This window comes from Vigna umbellata, chromosome 4 (assembly GCF_029865625.1).
Source record: "Vigna umbellata cultivar VRB3 chromosome 4, Vumbellata_1.0, whole genome shotgun sequence".
NCBI lineage: Eukaryota > Viridiplantae > Streptophyta > Magnoliopsida > Fabales > Fabaceae > Vigna > Vigna umbellata.
In genome coordinates this window covers 51,285,801-51,305,111 of record NC_142168.1, presented here as the reverse complement: position 1 = coordinate 51,305,111, position 19,311 = coordinate 51,285,801, and positions in this window count along the sequence as shown.

The following is a 19,311-nucleotide window of genomic DNA, read 5'->3' as shown; positions in this document are numbered from 1 at the left end:
CATCTCAACATCATGATCGCAATAACTCTCGCAAATTGGGAAAATGACGTCTTAAGTGTGACCATTCTAGCAAGCTAGGCCACACGATTGATAGGTGTTATGCATTACATGGTCGTCCTTCTAGATTTGTTGTTATTGTTTAGACTACTCCTCCCTCACAATCACCTATAAGGGATCCTCCTTCATTCAATATTACTGATGACATTGTTATTTTTAGTAAATTTCTCAAATGGTATAAGGATCAACAACCTTCTAGTTCCACTGTATTTGTAGCACACACAGGCACATCTTTTGTTGGTCTAACTCCATCTTCTTCTCTTGGCTCTTGAGTCTCGAGAGCCACAGATCACATTGGTAACAAATCTTTGTTTTCCTCTTTGTCCTCTCTGAGTCCTTTACCTTCTGTTGCAATGGTTGATGGATCTAGAGTTTTAGCTCATGGTGTTGGGACTGTTAACATTTTTCCTTTTTTATCCATTGATAGGCCACCTTTTAACTTATTATCCATTAATTGTCTAACTCATTCTCTTGATCGTGATATTTCTTTTAGCAAAGATTTTGCTTATTTATAGGACCAGAGTTCAAGACAAGTGATTGCACCAGATGTGAGTCTCATGGTCTTTATCATCTTCGCTCCTTCATCTCTTCTTCATGCTAAGTTAGGTCATCCAGTCTTGCCAAATTGCAACAGCTTGTTCCTAAGTTATCCAAGTTGTCCAATTTGGTCTGTGAGTCGTGTCAATTATGAAAACATATTCGTAGTTCCTTTCATCGTAGTGTCTCACAATGTGTTTCGTCTCCTTTTGCCTTAGTCCAAAATATACTCTATAACATATAATCAGGGGGAGTTCTTAGGAGTCTTCATGCATAACATTCTACACATTCATATTTATGTAACTTGATGTGCTCTATATGCTTGAGTATTTGATAATGTATGACTTGATTAATTGTTGAAATTTATGAATGCTTTTGATTACCTATTGAAAACTAACTTCTATACATATTAATCACTTTGTTAATCAACTAGTATATTATTCAAACATAACATCACGCTTAAAAAGATTTTGATCAAAAATTCCTTGCAATGAATTAAAACCATATCGTTTCGACATGTATTTGCTAAATCTCAAAAAAGGGGAGTGATAACTCCCATATTTTCACTATTTTTCTATGTTTATAAGTCTTTCATAGTTCGTTTTATTTTCTAATTGTCTAGAATTAGGACAGTTTTACGTTGTGCCTTTAATTCTTTAGTTTTGTAGAATTTGTAGTGCTTAGGTGTCATTATAATTTTGTTTTGGACTAATCATTCATTCCTTCATTTGCAATGCATTTTAGTTCAGTTTAGCTAAATTGATACATATAGATACATATCATTCATTCATGCTAGTTTGGGAATCATGTTCTTATAAGTTTGCATTATCACTTTGTAATTCATATTTCCTTAGCATTAATCAGATTCGCAACTTTACATTCTTTGCATTAGTTTATATTAGATATCATGCATCATTTAAAAATATTTTTAGTTAGAATCATGCATTTGAATTATTAGTGAGTTACTTTCCTTTTAAAATTCATTTATTTCATATTCCCCAACTAGTATTAGTTAATAAATAATAGGATTTAACTCTACATTCTGAAACTTAATAAGAATTAAGTCCAACAATCAGACCTTTTGTTGTCCCAATGCTACATTAGTGGGGAACTAAGTTTGTTGGTTTTTAGTGCGACCTAGACACGATTCAACAAGGAGATTGTTAAGACAAGATCGTCTATAAGACAAAACTGTCTAACACTTTCATATTTTCAAGTTTACCAAACAATGATAAACGAAATGAGTATTTAACAAAGTATAATCCTTGTAAAAATAATATCATTGAATGAAAGACATCGTATAAAACAAACATTACAACATTTGAAAGAATAAAGAAAAAGTTTCAATAAACATGCTAGGACCAAACAATCCTATAAATAGTAGAAGCACTAGTATTATACGATGTTTTACTATGAAAAGGTGAATGCATGATAATTCAACAAACACGCTATCATGGACAGTAGACACATCATTAAATGATATCTTGCCAAACACACTTATGTATCTTCCCAAACAATGAAACATGTGTTACATAATGTTCTTGCTAAATGTGCTAGAGTTGTAAACAGTACTCTAAAAACAATATGTTTAAAAGAACCTTCCTAAACGTGTTGTCATACTAAACGAAGATCACTAAACAAAGTGGTAGTAAGTAAATGTCTAGTAAAGGCTATGATACCTTGATACAAATGTTATTGTCATCCAAACGATGAAATCCTTATAAATCAGTACTTGGTATCTTGTCAAAAGCATTCATACGATTTATAAATTTGTTTTGGACATGTAATGTAAAGCATTAAATGCACAACGTTTCAAACAACAAAATTTATGAGAAAAATGACATATCTTTCAGCATGAATTTCTACTCTACTTTGTGCAAATGTCTATTACAAGCATCCACCTGCTCCATCATGAACAAGTCAGAAGTGAACGTTAGAAACAAAATATACATTCATGCAATGTTATCTCTATCAATAGTCGTGCTAAGGAGATTGTACAACCTACTTTGGATAAATTACAGCGAAAATCATGCATGCTCTCACACGTTGACTTTAACCAATGGCTTCTACCTACAAAAATGCAACGAAGATCTGAAGTTCAAAAGACAAGCATTATATTGAGTTGTATTGTAAACACATCCTCTCTATGAGAGTTATCGTCTAAGACTTGTAAACAATCTAATTGATTTTTCATTCTAAAGTGAATTCAAACACTTGGCAATTAACTTAGTTGAGTTAAATGCCTACTAGATAGCGTAATAAGAGTTACTAGGATTGTCTAGTGAAATCTAGGAGTAGGTGAAACTCAACTAGGTAGCATATCAGGTAGATACCAGGATTGTTTAATGGAAATCAGGAGTGGGTGAAACTCAGACTAGTCAACGTAACAAGTGTTACCAAGATTGATTAGGGTTACCAAGAGTGGTTTAGAATATTAAGACAAAATCATCTATAGATCTAGACGCTCTCATGTTTTAAAGTTTAACCAAATAACATTAAACGAAATAAGAATATGAAAAAACCATAGGATGAAACATAAGACTTAGTCTAAAAAATCTCCAACATAGAAAAACCTTAAGGATTATAGAAAACGTAAAAACATCTAAGTTAAGTACCAAAACGTAGTGATAAACGACTGATAAGTCAAAACTTCTAAGAAAGTTATGCTAAACACATAAGTTTACCATACCGAAGGGGTATTTGGTTGAACTCTCGAGAAAACGAAGAAATGTCAAGATAGTGTCTCCGAAAAAAACACTCTAAAGCTTAAACCTAAAATGAAAAAGAAAACATAACATGCTAAATGTTATTGCTCCAAAAAGAAAAAATTATAGAAAGCATTTACATCAGTCTAAATGATACCATGAGTTAAACTTTTTACTTCATCGAACGATGATGTTCTTACTCAACGCTTGGTATCTTTAGAAGAAAAGCTTAATTGTTAAACGCTACCTCAACAGTAGGAAATGAAAAACACTTTGTTGTTCTGAGCAAGCATTAAATGACATTAAATGTTTAATGTTCAAACACAACAAAAGTGATAAGAGATAAGACATATTTGTTGCATGCACAATCCATTGTATTATTTGCAGATAACCCATTCTACACGCATCCATATGCTTCATTTAAAATCATAAGTGGACGTTAGAGACAAAAGAAATATTCACTGAATGTTCTTCACTTGAGAAGCGGTGTCTAAAAGGAAGTACAACCTACTTCAAACAAAGTACTGAAAAAGCAAGCCTGCTTTGACAATTTGACCTTAACCAATGACTATTTTACACAAAGAAAAAGAAGACATAAGAATCAAGGCCAAGAGAGTAGTCTAACGGACATTTCTCTAAGAACCTTTAAATAAAAGATCATTCAGTTGAAAAATCAAGAGGATAGCATATAACGAAAATTTGCATGCTCAGAAAAGCATTTAAAAGAAAAGTACAAAAAAGCTCAAGAAAAGAAAACATTTGAGCAAAAGAAAAAAAGAAGTCAAGCAATACTCTCGAGCTTCATTGTAATATTTGTTTATTGTTGTAAGAAAGAGAGAATTGGATGTAGGTCAATTGAGTGAACTAGTATAAAACAATTATGTGTTTATTGTCTTATCTTTACAAAACATATTATTTATAAAGACTATAGTTGCTTGCAAAGTTAACCATTGATAAACGCTCTTATCTTAAGACGTCATTTTCTTTAAGAGTTTTTCTTCTTAAAACACTAAGTATCTTTGCTAAAACGCTTGAAAAACACTTTGTCCCTAAAGGTGTGATTTAAACAGTACTTTACAAATCAAGCGTTTAACAACCTGTATAGATCGTCTAACCATCACTAAGGTTGTTAAACGTTTTCTAGGCAAAAACTTTTCCATAACATTATTCAACCTCGTCATCCTTTTAGTGTTTTTTAATTATTTCATATGTTTATATTTAGAAAATCAAAATTGAAATCTTGTCAATACTTTATAAAATAAAATAAAATATCAAACTCCTAACATATAAAACATTAATAAAATAAAATAAAATATCATGCTCCTAACATATATCTCATATCTCTTATGTTTTCATTATCCCTACAAATTTCAACATTGATCAATTTAATATACAATGTGTTAGCTAGCTTTTACAAAATGTCACTTTCTAATCACCATTGTGAAAAACTCTTGCGATTTATTCAATCTCTTTGCCAGTGATACCATGTTTCTTTTCAAATGAATATGAAAATATATTATTATAATTATTTATACACTTAAATAATCATATATAAAGTAATTATATTCAAGAGTTCATAAATCTTTTAGAATGAAACATATATTCAGTTATATTTTTTTCTTATCTTAATAAATTACAGTATGCTTTACTAAATTTTAAAAGATGTATTCAAAATATTCACGAGTTTTAAATTAAAATACCATAACAAGCTCATATAAATAATTAAAAATACTTAATCCAATGCATGAGTTATTTGAATTTTTTACGGGAGACACAAATATTTCCAAAGTGAAACAAATTTATATATTAAGACATTACTTTCAATCTAATAAACTTGTCGGTATTTTTCTTTATAGGTTGTAATCTTATTAATTTTTGTTTAATATGATACTACATATAAATTGATGTGAATTGCAAACTACTAAACTACTATCTATTTTTGCATTTGTGTACATCACAAAAAATCACTTTAAACTAAATTTTCATCTCCCAATTAAATTAATCTTTCTTTGTATGTGTAAATTCCTTTTCTTTCTTGTTATTTATACATAAAAATATAATGGAATTATTACTTACATCGAAAATGCATAAAGTAATATATTTATATTACTTACATAGGAAATAAATATATCACTTACATCGGAAATGCATGAAACGATATATTTATATTAGAAATGTATCAAACGAGATATTTATATAACTTAAATAGGAAATGCATGAAACAAGAATATAAAAATAAAATATCAAATTTTTAACATATATCTCATATCTCTTATATCTCTATTCACTACATGAAATACGTTAATTACCAAAGGATTAATATAGATGACCTTTGGTCCTTTAGTAAAGTTGATAACTGAAGGATTTACCGATGGTCATGTGAGATGGTATTACGGATGACTTATGTCCATCGGTAATGGGCAGCAAATTTATTGAAGGCATGTGCCCGTCGGTATAGGCATGGACTTAATGAAATCAGAATTTGGGATTTCCCTCTTCCATTCTCCTAAATTCTCTCTTCGTGAAAGCTTCCCCCCTAATTTCTGATTTCACTGCTCCGCCCTCTCTCCCCACCCTAATCTCTGTCTCCCTCTCTTGTTCACAGTTCGAAACCACCATTGTCATTATTTTCCACTCCTCCATTATGGTTCTGCCATCGCCATTGATCGTTCTTGAGCTCCTCTTTGTCCATTTTCCCAAAGTGTGTGTGGTTGAAGGATGAAGGCAATTGATGTGACACCTTCCATTATCGTGAGGAAGGCTATTCTTAGGGTTTTTTCATGACGGTGCTTTGGCGGTGTGAGGAGGTGTGTCGCTGCGTTAGTGGGTGGTGTCGCGGTGTGAGTAGAGCTTCGAGTTTGGGAGGGAGACTAATCCAGGAATTGCATGACGAAGTGGCTTTTTGTGCGTGGAAATGGCTTTGCGAGAGAGGCTAGCGGAGGTGCTAATACACCTAGGGTTGTTGCTGTCATAGAGGTAAGTTATTTATTTTTGTGAATGAACAATCTATTGATGAAGAGGGTCATACCAAATTTTTTGTGTCGTTGTGAGATATATGTATGCAATGTTAAAGAACATAAAGAACTCTGTTTGATGTGAAACACCTTGGATTGAACCTGAAACAACATAGTTCACTTATATTATCATTGATTCAACTTAAGAACAACTCAGAATAATCGATAACAACACAGTTCAAGACTACACAACATGAATTAAAGCTTAAGGAAGTGGATTCACTTCTCTTCTTTTAAACACCGTCAGACACAACTTCAGTGTTGGTTGTATTTTTATGTTGTCTTTTATTGTAATTAATGTTAACAAATATATTTAAAAATGTAATGTAACAAGTATTTAATTCGTGAAATGAATTTAAATGACACAACTTAGTTTACTTTGAATAATGAGATTAACATTGTGCTTCTATCATTTTACACAACTTAGTTTACTTTGTTTTGTGCTTTTTGGTATTATTTGTTACAATAGAACATATATTCAATCCAATTTCCAATCATATCTTTTTCTAATATCTTGAACAAGTGTTGAGCTCTTGGATAATTGCTTAGTAATATGCTAATATGATATTTTGTTGATAGATTTGATAACCAATTGCAACTTTTTGATTTCTTTGATCACTTGAGGCTTCATCTTTGTATCACTAAGTGATTTATTAGTGGTAGGAGCAATGTTGATATTGAGCAATGTGATAATTATGATATTTGTCGCTTGTATGTTTTGACTTTACTTGTCTAGTAAACCTTCCATTTCAGTTGTGCATTGAAAGTACTCATTTAGTAGGGATATTCAACATTTAGCTTCAAGAGTTTACTATGATTTGTGTAATCTTTATTTTTGTTATTGTTTGGTCCAATATTCAAGTATCATATTTTTTTAGTAATTGGCTAAGGATCATAATTAGGATGTTGTCTGTGTGTGAATGAACTAAGTGTTGATGTAGGTAATCTAATGAGTAAACCTAAATACACTTCCATTTGATATGTTAGGGTGAGCTTTTAAATGAGTTTGAATTGTGGCCAGAAAGGAAGGAAGAGAGTCTACGGAAAAGACTTGAGCAGGAAAGAAAAGCAAAGGCAAAGGTATGAGACCTAAACTGAAATTGCATGATTGTATGTGCTATGTCCTATTATTTTCATTCTTGTTTCATGAATTTTATCTTGTTCTAAAATGTTGTGAATGTTGAGTTTGAATGTTAAGTTTTGTTGATTGGAGTTTTATGATATTGTATACATTGAGGTTTGTCAAACTTTGTTGTAAATGGTTTGAAACTGATTGTCAAATATGTAAGAGGTTTGTTTTGGTACTTTAATTTGTAAATGATGAATTTGAAAAAATAAAGCATGTACAATGGCCTCTACCATTGGTTCTAATCAGTCAGAATTAGACATGAGACATCTTACCATGTTTGTAAGATCATAGAATGTGTAGGTTTAGATTACCCTTTTCAGTTTCGTAATGTCTTGAATGAATTCCCATTTCTTTTACACCATTTGGCAATCATTGAAAAGTTAAAATCATATGTGGTAAAGGAAACAAAGTCATTTTATATTTAGAACTTAGTATGCAAACTTGGATTCCAAAATCTCAATTTCAAGTGTTTAGTTTACTGACATGAATTCTAATCCACTTCCCAAGTTTCTTCTACATCAAAGAAACTTGACTAGCATAGATTTCACTACTTGTACATTACAAGGAGTGTTTCCAAATTGGTTGTTTGCAAACAACACAAAAGAAGTAGTAGGTTTAGATTACCCTTTTGTAGGTCCTAATGCAATTTTCATCCTGGTTTAGCAGCAAGTTGGGATAAGTAGAAGAGAGAAAAGAAGATAAGAAACATGTCATATAGGATCAAGTACCTAAACCTAAAAATTGGAGTATTTGGAACCTAAAAAAGTGTACTGATGCGGCTGTCGCGGCCCATCAAATTTGATGTGCGTTAAAGAATGCAATATAGTGTTAGGAAGTGACTCCTAGGTCGTCTCTCAAGGACCAAATGTGGTTTGAGGCTTAGGTCAGACACGTAGTGGGGGGTTTTAAAAGTGTTTTAGACATTCAAGCATAATTCCCTGATTAAATCTAGCACAATAAGCTAAGTGAAATCGAGAAAATATTAACTCATCAATGTGGGCATTCACCTACAAAACCATGAAACTTAGGCAGCAAATGTATCAGTCCAGTGTTGAGAACACAATGAACATCATCCTTAGTAGGTGGAACCGGCTCCCAAAGAGAACTCTCAGAAGTTAAAGGATGAGCCATATTGTTCTCAGCATAAAAATCAGCAGAATATGAATTACAATCAGAGTAACATGCAGAAGGAGAATCATATTCAGAGGCACTGGCAGAATAAGCACTATTCACATAACCAAAATAGGTAGACATGTGAAAGGAAGGGGGAAAGTAGAATGGAAGAATGCAATGAAAATATAAAACTAAAGCTATCTAAATGCAACACACAATACAAGACAAACAAAACATAACAACACACTCACATCACAAGACAAAACACAACACACACTAACATAACAAAAGACCTAAGACCGAACCGTTGGTCCCCGGCAACGGCGCCAAAATTTGATGCCGTTGTCGCGGCCCATCAAATTTGATGTGCGTTAAAGAATGCAGTATAGTGTTAGGAAGTGACTCCTAGGTCGTCTCTCAACGACCAAATGTGGTTTGAGGCTTAGGTCAGACCCGTAGTAGGGGGTTTTGAAAGTATTTTTGTGATTAGAAATGAACTAAATTTAAACTGAAAATTAAATACAACCAAACATAATTGAAAACATTGAAATAAATGAACAAAGCATGAAGACCGAGTCCTACAAATGACCGAACGGTTCTACATTGAGACCAAACAGTCTCTATAGCAAGTGAGGAAATTGAAAATTAAAACGACAAAGAATAACAACCTATCAAACAAAATTCAAATAGAACAAAATAAAATTAAAGTGCAGATCTGAATGCATTGAAAAAAAAACGCAAAGATGAATTCAAAACAGAATTGGAATATCAATTATTGAACTAAAAGATGAAATGCTGATTGTATTAAAAAAAAGAAAAGTCCCATTATAAACCTTGAATATGCGTTAAAATTACTAAAATAAAAGAAAGGTTTTAACTATAACAGGATGCACCAGAATTGAATCACCGCATTCTTGGATTAAAAGTGCTCTTGGAATAAAAGAAAAAATTCCCTTCATGAATCACCGCTTCACTTCTTCCCAGGAAAATCACTATGCTCTCTTCTAAGAACGTGAATGCACCATGTGCCCTTCTTTGAATCCTGTGCTTCACCATTTTTAAAAAAAATCAACACCTACTCTATTCCAGAATTAGAAAATAAACGCTGCTTTGTCCAAAGCAAGAAAAAAAATATTAATAACCGTGTGCACCTCTTCTTCATTCCGTGAAACAAATGCAACTTTTTCCAAAATAAAGATATATATAAAGTGGCAGGAAGCACCGTGCAGCAGTGACAAAGCTCAATGGCAAATGTGCTGGAGTAAAATAAAAATGCAACAAGTAAACTAAGCCTTTAAATGCAATTCATAATGGAAATGGCACTATAAAAGCGTTAACAGTAAAAGGAACAAAATGAGTAAGCTACTTCTGTTAAAGCTTTCCAATGTATAGAATAATAAAATGATTCTTGGTTCAAGCATTAAGACAAGACAAGCAAAACCTATTGGAGCTAAGCTCCATTCCGCTCTGGACATCGTGCTCACTAAAACTCAACTAAAAACTCTTTCTCGGTGGCAGCTGAACACATTCCCCCTGCCCATTGCCCTCCAAAACAATCTTCAAGAAAACTCCAGCCAAAAGAGCGTGTAAGTGGCGTCTACTCTTCTTTTCTAAAAGCTTCAATTACCATTTCTTTTCTTCAACCGTAGCCCTTCATGCTTCAATGTCCGTGTACTACCAAAAACGAAAGTTGAATGTGTCTCCTCTGGTGGCGGCTGGACACTCTCTTTTATGGATCTTCCTCCCGTGTGTTGCTGGAATGCTTCTCATGGGCCGTGTGCTGCCAATTGCTGGACGTGTGCAACCCTCCCTTGTGCACCTCTTCTTCTGTTACTGTCCAAGCATACATTCAGCTCCAACCAAGACACCACTTGCTGCCAACGTGGCTTCTCCAATTCCTAATATCTCCAAGCTTGCTGGATGGAAGTTGCTGCCAAATGTGGTTTGAGGCTTAGGTCAGACACGTAGTGGGGGGTTTTGAAAGTGTTTTAGACATTCAAGCATAATTCCCTGATTAAATCTAGCACAATAAGATAAGTGACATCGAGAAAATATTGACTCATCATGTACCAAATAGGTGAGAAATTGAGAATTCACCTAAAATAACCTAAGAATGCGTATTCTACACATCCTAACAAGTTTAAAGTTGTTAAATGAAACTAAGAAACATGTGAAATTGGATCAATGACCTAAAACTCAAAATTGGAGTAGTTGAAAGCTAAAAAGTGTGTTAAATAGGTGACAAATTGTGAATTGACCTAAACTAAACTAAGAATGTGTATTCTACATATCCTAACAAGTTTAAAGTTGTCAAATGAAGCTAAGAAACATGTGAAATTGGATCAATTACCTAAAACTCAAAATTGGACTACTTGAAACTTAAAAAAGTATACTAAATAGGTCACAAATTATGAATTGACCTAAACTAACCTAAGAATGTGTATTCTACACATCCTAACAAGTTTAAACTTGTTAAATGAAGCTTAGAAAGTTGTCAAATTGAATGAATTACCTAAAACTCAAAATTGGACTACTTGAAAGCTAAAAAAGTGTACTAAATAGGTGACAAATTGGGAATTGACCTAAACTAACCTAAGAAATTGTATTCTACACATCCTAACAAGTTGAAACTTTTAAATGAAGCTAAGAAACATGTGAAATTGGATCAGTTACCTAAAACTCAAAATTGGAGTAGTTGAAAGCTATAAAAAAGTGTACTAAATAGATGACAAATTGGGAATTAACCTAAACTAACCTAAGAAAGTGTATTCTACACATCCTAACAAGTTTAAACTTGTTAAATGAAGCTAAAAAACATGTCAAATTGGATGAAGTACCTAAAACTCAAAATTGGACTACTTGAAACCTAAAAAAGTGTACAAATTGTGAATTCACCTAAACTAACCTAAGAATGTGCATTATACACATCTTAACAAGTTTAAACTTGTTAAATGAAGCTAACAAACATGTGAAGTTGGATGAATTACCTAAAACTCAAAATTGGGGTAGTTGAAAGCTAAAAAAGTGTACTAAATAGGTGAGAAATTTGAAATTCACCTACACTAACCTAAGAATGTGTATTCTACACATCTTAACAAGTTTAAAGTTGTTAAATGAAGCTAAGAAACATGTCAAATTGGATCAATTACCTAAATCTCAAAATTGGAGTAGTTGAAAGCTATAAAAGTGTACTAAATAGGTGTCAAGTTGGGAATTGACCTAATAAAACCTAAGAAAGTGTATTCTACACATCGTAACAAGTTTAAACTTGTTAAATGAAGCTAAGAAACATGTTTAATTGGATCAATTACCTAAAACTCAAAATTGGACTACTTGAAACCTAAAAAAGTGTACTAAATAGGTGTCAAATTGTGAGTTCACGTAAACTAACCTAAGAAATTGTATTCTACACATCCTAACAAGTTTAAACTTGTTAAATGAAGCTAAGAAACATGTGAAATGAAGCTAGGAAACTACTCAAAAGCAAACAACTACATAAAACTCAAAGTTTGAGTACCTAGAACCTAAAAAAGTGTACTAAAAGAGTGAGAAATTGTCAATTCACCTAAAGTAAACTAATGTTAAATAATGTTAACATCCTAACAAGTGTAAAGTAGTGAAATGGAGCTAGGAAAGTAGTCAAATACAAAGAATTACCTATAACTCAAAGTTTGAGTATTTACAACCTAAAAAGTTTACTTAAAGGGTGACAAATCGTCAATTCACGTAAAGTAGAGTAATTTTAAGTAATGTTAATATTCTAACAAGTCTAAAGTAGTCAAATGAAGCTAGGAAACTACTCAAAAGCAAACAACTACCTAAAACTCAAAGTTTGAGTACCTGGAACCTAAAAAAGTGTACTAAAATTGTGATAAATTTCCAATTCACCTAAAGTAGACTAATTTTAAGTAATGTTAACATCCTAACAAGTGTAAAGTAGTGAAATGAAGCTAGGAAAGTAGTCAAATACAAAGAATTACCTAAAACTCAGTTTGAGTATTTACAACCTAAAAAGTTTACTTAAAGGGTGACAAATTGCCAATTCACCTAAAGTAGAGTAATTTTAAGTGATGTTAATATTCTAACAAGTCTAAAGTAGTCAAATGAAGCTAGGAAACTACTCAAAAGCAAACAACTACCTAAAACTCAAAGTTTGGGTAGTTAGAACCTAAAAAAGTGTACAAATGGGTGAGAAGTTAACAATTCACCTAGGAAAGACTAATTTTAAGTAATGTTAACATCCTAACAAGTCTAAATTAATCAAAAGCAAAGAATTAGGTAAAACAAAAAAGTTTGAGTATTTGGAACGTAATATTATATATCTATGCTTTTGTTGTGCAGGTGTGACTTATTAATCACAATAATTGTTTACTATATGTTCATGTATATGTTGTATGTTCATGTATATTGTATGTTCATTTATTAGGCTACAACTTTATTAAGTTAAGTAGTCATTTAAAATCCTATTGTAGTACTTACACGCATTCTCAATGGAATGAGAAAGGTAAAAGTACTATAAACACTTACAACCTACACAATATATGTAAGTACTCTATAAAAGAGGACTTCACTAATAATAAGTTGTCTCCCCCAAATTTAATACACAACCCCTTTAGGATGTCTTAGGCATTTAAATACTGAGGACGTCTCTTTGCATGACCCTTATTGAATGACTATCATAGTGGTGTTCAGATTGCCTTTCATGTTCAACTTAAGTAGTAATAGGTTTATTACTTATGTCACATGGAGTGTTGCTGTTTTGGCTAAGTTTATGTTTGTTTGGCTTGTCACATAACATAACCCATTTTCCCAACCACCATGCATGGATGTACGATCGTTGTTACAATAGAAGGAGAGGTTTGAAGGAAGCTTTTGTCGTCGGAGTTGAAGAGTTTGTGGAAACGACTCGACAATATCAATATTATGCTCTTGATGGAGGGATTTGATGCCCATGCATCAAGTGCGCATGTACAAGGATTTTGAAAGATGAATTCGTCAAAGTTCACCTATACCAAAAAAGGGTTCATGCCTAATTACATGGTTTTGACATTTAATGGTGAAGAAATTCCTTCCACCTCCACTGTAGCTGAAAAGTGACTTGCATCAGGTTCGAATATTGTTGTACATACATCTGAGATAGATCAATTTGCCTATATGCAAGAGATGGTTGAAAATGCTCTTCGTTGACATGCTGAACAAGAAGTAGACGATAATCATGATGAAGAGTCTCGAAATGAAACCACTTAGAGGTTTTACAATTTATTGACAAAGGCAAATCAACCTATATTTGAAGGGTCAACTGAGTCAAAGTTGTCAGTGTGCATTAGACTGATGGCCTGTAAATATAATTGGAATGTTCCCAATCAAGCATTGGACTTCATATCAAAATTGGTATTAGATCTAACACCTCCTAATAATTCTTTGTCGAAAAATTATTATCAAGCCAAAAGATGTGTTAAATCGCTGGGATTGGAAGCCAAGAAGATTGATTGTTGTGTTAATGGATGTATGATATTCTATGACAATGACAGTGGCAAAAATGATGCATTGTTGGTTGAATGCAAGTTTTGTGGCTCACCTCGATATCATACCATGCATGCAGGACGGAGGAAAAAAAATAATTTCCTTAAAGTCCATATTCTACTTGCCTATAATTCCAAGATTATAAAGAATGTTTGCATCAATGCAAACATCACAACACATGACATGGCATGATGGTAACAAAACTGAAGGAGTTATGCGTCATCCTTCTAATGGTGAAGCTTGGAAGCACTTCAATCGTAAACATCCATCCTTTGCTAGTGAACCGCGTAACATGCGACTTGGTCTATGCTCTGATGGGTTTACGTCGTACATTCAAGCGTCTGCATCACCATACTCATGTTGGTTGGTGATAGTTACCCGATACAATCTACCACCTAAGAAGTGTATGACAAAGCCTTACATGTTTTTAACATGTATAATACCAGGTCCATCTAATCCTAAATCAGCGATTGATGTTTATTTGGGGCCTTTGATTGATGATTTGAAGAAGCTATGGAGTGGTATTTGGACGTATAATGTTTCAAGGAAGCAAAATTTCCATATGAGGGAAGCTTTGATGTGGACAATTAATGACTTTTCATCTTATGGCATGTTATCTCGTTGGAGCATGCATGGTCGATTAACTTGCTCGCATTGCATGGAGCTCACAAAGTCATTCCAATTGAGTTATGGTCGAAAAATTAGTTGGTTTGATTGTCATCGACGATTCTTGCCCATTGATCACTCCTTTACGAGAAACAAAAAGGCATTTCGCAAAGGACAAGTTGAAACGGATATGCCCCCACTGAGGTTGACTGGATCACAAGTGTGGAGAAAAGTGAAAGACTTGCCAAAAGTCACTGAATGTGGTCAAAATAGGATAGAAGGATATGGGGAGTGGCATAATTGGACTAAAAGAAACATATTTTGGGATCTTCCCTATTGGAAAGATAACTTGCTAAGACATAACCTTGATGTCATGCACATAGAAAATTTTTTTTTGACAATATCTTCAACACAGTTATGAATGTTTTTGGGAAGACGAAAGATAATGACAAAGCAAGAAAAGATTTACCTTTGTATTATGGGCGAAAAGACTTAGAGTTGAAGGCGCAAGCTAACGGCCGATTGTTGAAACCAAAAGCAAATTACATCATGTCAAAAGACGAGGCAAGAGTAGTTTGTGGTTGGATCAAGGAGCTTAGAACGCCAGATGGATATTCTTCTAACTTGTCCAAATGTGCCAATATTGAAAAGGGTATTATTCAAGGGTTGAAGAGTCATGATTTCCATGTATTCATGGAGACTTTAATCCTTCTTGCGTTGCGTTCAGTTGTTTGTCAATGCACGTGTTAAATCCACTGGTAGAAATCAATAACTTCTTTAAAGATTTGTGCTCCCCGACACTAAAGCAAAACTCCCTAAGAAAGATGGAAGAAAATATTTCAATTATCATCTACAAATTAGAAAGAATATTCCCTCATGCATTCTTTGATTCAATGGAGTATCTTCCAATTTATCTTGCATATGAAGCTTGGCTTAGGGGACCGATGCAATATAGGTGGATGTGTCCCTTTGAAAGGTTTATGGGAGAATCCAAATGTTCAGTTAAAAATAAAGCTAGAATATAGAAGGATCAATTTGCATAGCGTACTTGCACCGAGAGACAACATATTTTTGTTCACGTTATTTCAAGAACATCATGTTGTCGCCCAATAATGTCATAAATGAAATTCAGTGGCAAGCTGAACCATGTGAAGATGCATTATCAGTGACAAGTTGGTCGTCATGCAGGGAAAGAATTCAGTCATTGGTTAACTGATGTTGAATTCAACTCTGCTCATGTCCATGTCTTAATCAATTGCAGTGAAGTTAAGTCATACCTTGAGTATGTCATCATCCAACTCTTATCTTTGCAATGGTTAAATTGTTATATACTAATTCATTTCATTTCTAACAACTCATTTCTTATGCCGAGCAAGTTGTAGAAGGAATGGTTACCAACAAAGGTTTTACCGACGGATATATGATCATCGCTAGTCCATCGATAATAGGACATTACCAACAAATTTAGGTTGTTTCCGACGGATTATGACTAACGATAATGCCATTCTTTTTTGTATAGATTATTCCTACAATTTTCAACATTGGTCAATTTAATGTATAATGTGTTAGCTAGCTTTTGCAAAATGTCACCTTCAATCGCCTACCATTTATTCAATCTCTTTCCTAGTGATATCATGTTTCTTTTCAAATGAATATGAAAATATATTATTATAATTAATTATACCCTTAAAATAATCATATATAAAAGTTATTATATTTAAGAGTGCATATTAATCAATTATATTTTTTCTTATCTTAATGAATTACATCCTTTGCTAAATTTTAAAAGATGTATTCAAAATATTCATGAGTTTTTAAATTAAAATACCATAACAAGCTCATATAAATAATTAAAAATGTTTAATCCAATGCATGAGTTGTTTGATTTTTTTATGGGAGACACAAATATTTCCAAAGTGAAACAAAGTTATATATTAAGACATTACTTTCAATCTAATAAATTTGTCGGTATTTTTTATATATTGTAATCTTATTAATTTTTATTTAATATGGTACTACATATAAATTAATGTGAATTGCAAACTACTAAACTATTATTTATTTTAGCATTTATGTACATCACAAAAAATCACTTTAAACTAAACCTTCATCTTCCAATTAAATTAATCTTTCCTTATATGTGAAAATTCCTTTTCTTTTTGTTATTTATACATAAAAATATAATGACAGTATTACTCACATCGGAAATGCATGAAACAATATATTTATATTACTTAGGAAAAAAATATATCAATTACATAAAAAATACATGATATTTATATTACTCAAATCGGAAATGTATGAAATGCATGAAACGAGAATATAAAATAAAATAAAATATCAAGCTCCTAACATATATCTCATATCTCTTATATCTTTATTATTTCTAAAATTTCAATATTGGTTAATTTAATGTACAACGTGTTAGTTAGTTTTTCCAAAATGTCACCTTCTAATCACCATTGTGAAAAACACTTGCGTTTTGTTCAATCTCTTGTAAATGAATATGAAAATATATTGATATAATTACACTAAAATAATAATATATAAGAGTAATTATATTTAAGAGTCCATACATCTTTTAAAATTGAACAAATTAATCAATTATATTTTTTTCTTATCTTAATTAATTACAGTATCCTTTGTTAAATTTTAAAGATGTATTCAAAATATTCATAAATTTTTAAATTAAAATACGGTAACAACCTCCTATAAATAATTAAAAATACTTAAAGAGACAAATATTTCCAGAGTGAAACAAGCTCATATATTAATACATTACTTTCAATCTAATAAATTTATCGGTATTTTTCTTTATATATTATAATTTTATTAATTTTTATTTAATAGGTAATACATATGTGAATCGTAAATTACTAAACTATTATCTATTTATTTGAATAATGATATTTTCATAACATTTTTTGACAATATTTTAATATTATTTACGTGTTATTCTGTGATTCGTCTAAAATTATTCAACAATCAATAATAATAATCATAAACATTAATATGGATTAATCACATATAACACATAGATAGTATTAAAATATTGTCAAAATATTTTTCTCATTATCCTATTTATTTTAACGTTTGTATACATAAAAAAAATTACTTTAAAAGTAAAATTTCATCTTCCAATTAAATTAATCTTTCTTTGTATGTGTAAATTCTTTTTCTTTTTGTTATTTATACACAAAAATATAATGGCATCGGAAATGCATGAAACAATATTATATTATTTACATTGGACATCCAACTATATTTATATAAATGCATAAAAAGAGAATATAAGTTACTTTTGGATGCATTGTAAATGATACAGTAAGAAAGGGCAGGAAACTGAGAAAAGCATGCTATGTTATTGGCATGGCTTCGGACAAAGTTTAGTGCAGATAGCACAAAATCCCATCCATAAACAACGGTCATAATTTCATTTCCAATACTCTTGCGCATGCAATCCTTAAAAAGTTTAAATAATTGCGTATAACGACATGCACGTGTTTTGTTTTATTCACTTATCATTTTCATATATATCCAACCAAAACCTCACAAGCCAATTAGACTAACCTAGGAACTATAAGCGTGTCTTTCTATGTTTTTGAAAAAATGAACAATGTCATTTAATATTCATCGAGCAATTCAAAGTCTTCCTAGTAAAGCATATGTTTTTTGTGTGGAATTTTTTTAGAAGAATGACCGTTTCCAAAAAGAATTAAATAAAGAAGCAATCGATTTGGTTGCATATATAAGATACGATTAGTTTTATATTTATTTTATGCCAATTCAAGTTCCACTTGTTAAACATGCACAGCCTTTATTGCAAGCATGTATCGTTAGTAATAATGAGGTATGGTTTATATCAATTTCCAATACTTTAAAAATATCTTTCTGAACAATTGGGGTAATTAAATAAATAAAGGATATATACTCTTTAATTAATTTTAAATCTTTTAACATATATTATGGTTTATATTCATACTTCTTTCATGGAGATAAAAGAAGTGTTATAAGATTGGGTATACAAAATCAGATTCATTACCTAACTTGTAAAAGGATTGAATAATAATGAATAGAAAAAATGAAAGGTATACTATGAACATCATACTTTCAATAAAATTAAAAATATTAATTATATTTGTAATATTTAAATTAAATATTAAAATGAAAACATTACTTTGTCTTGACAAGCATCATTAATAAAGAAATCACCCATTTAATTCAATAATGTACTAAAGTGAACCACTTTTAATTAGTTTTTTTTTTCAAATGATACATAGTGTATTGGTTAAATCAACACAAAATCTAGATATCAGAAGTGTGTCATAAGTTTTCTTCTTAGATTAGAAAGAAAGAAAGAAATCCTAAATTAATGTTTTTTCTAAGTAATATTTTGTAACATCTTAATTTTCAATATCTTATTCTAAGTTATTCAATAAATGAACTAAGTATTTCAACACCTTTAATCAGGATTAGGTTGACAAAAATAAGTTTACCATAAAAAATCAAATAAAAATAATACATTTAACTAAGTTAAAATTGTAAAATAAATTGAAGAATTTTCATTAAACACATTTTCTTTTGTTATATCATATTCTATATATTAGAATCCTTTGAAAATGACTCC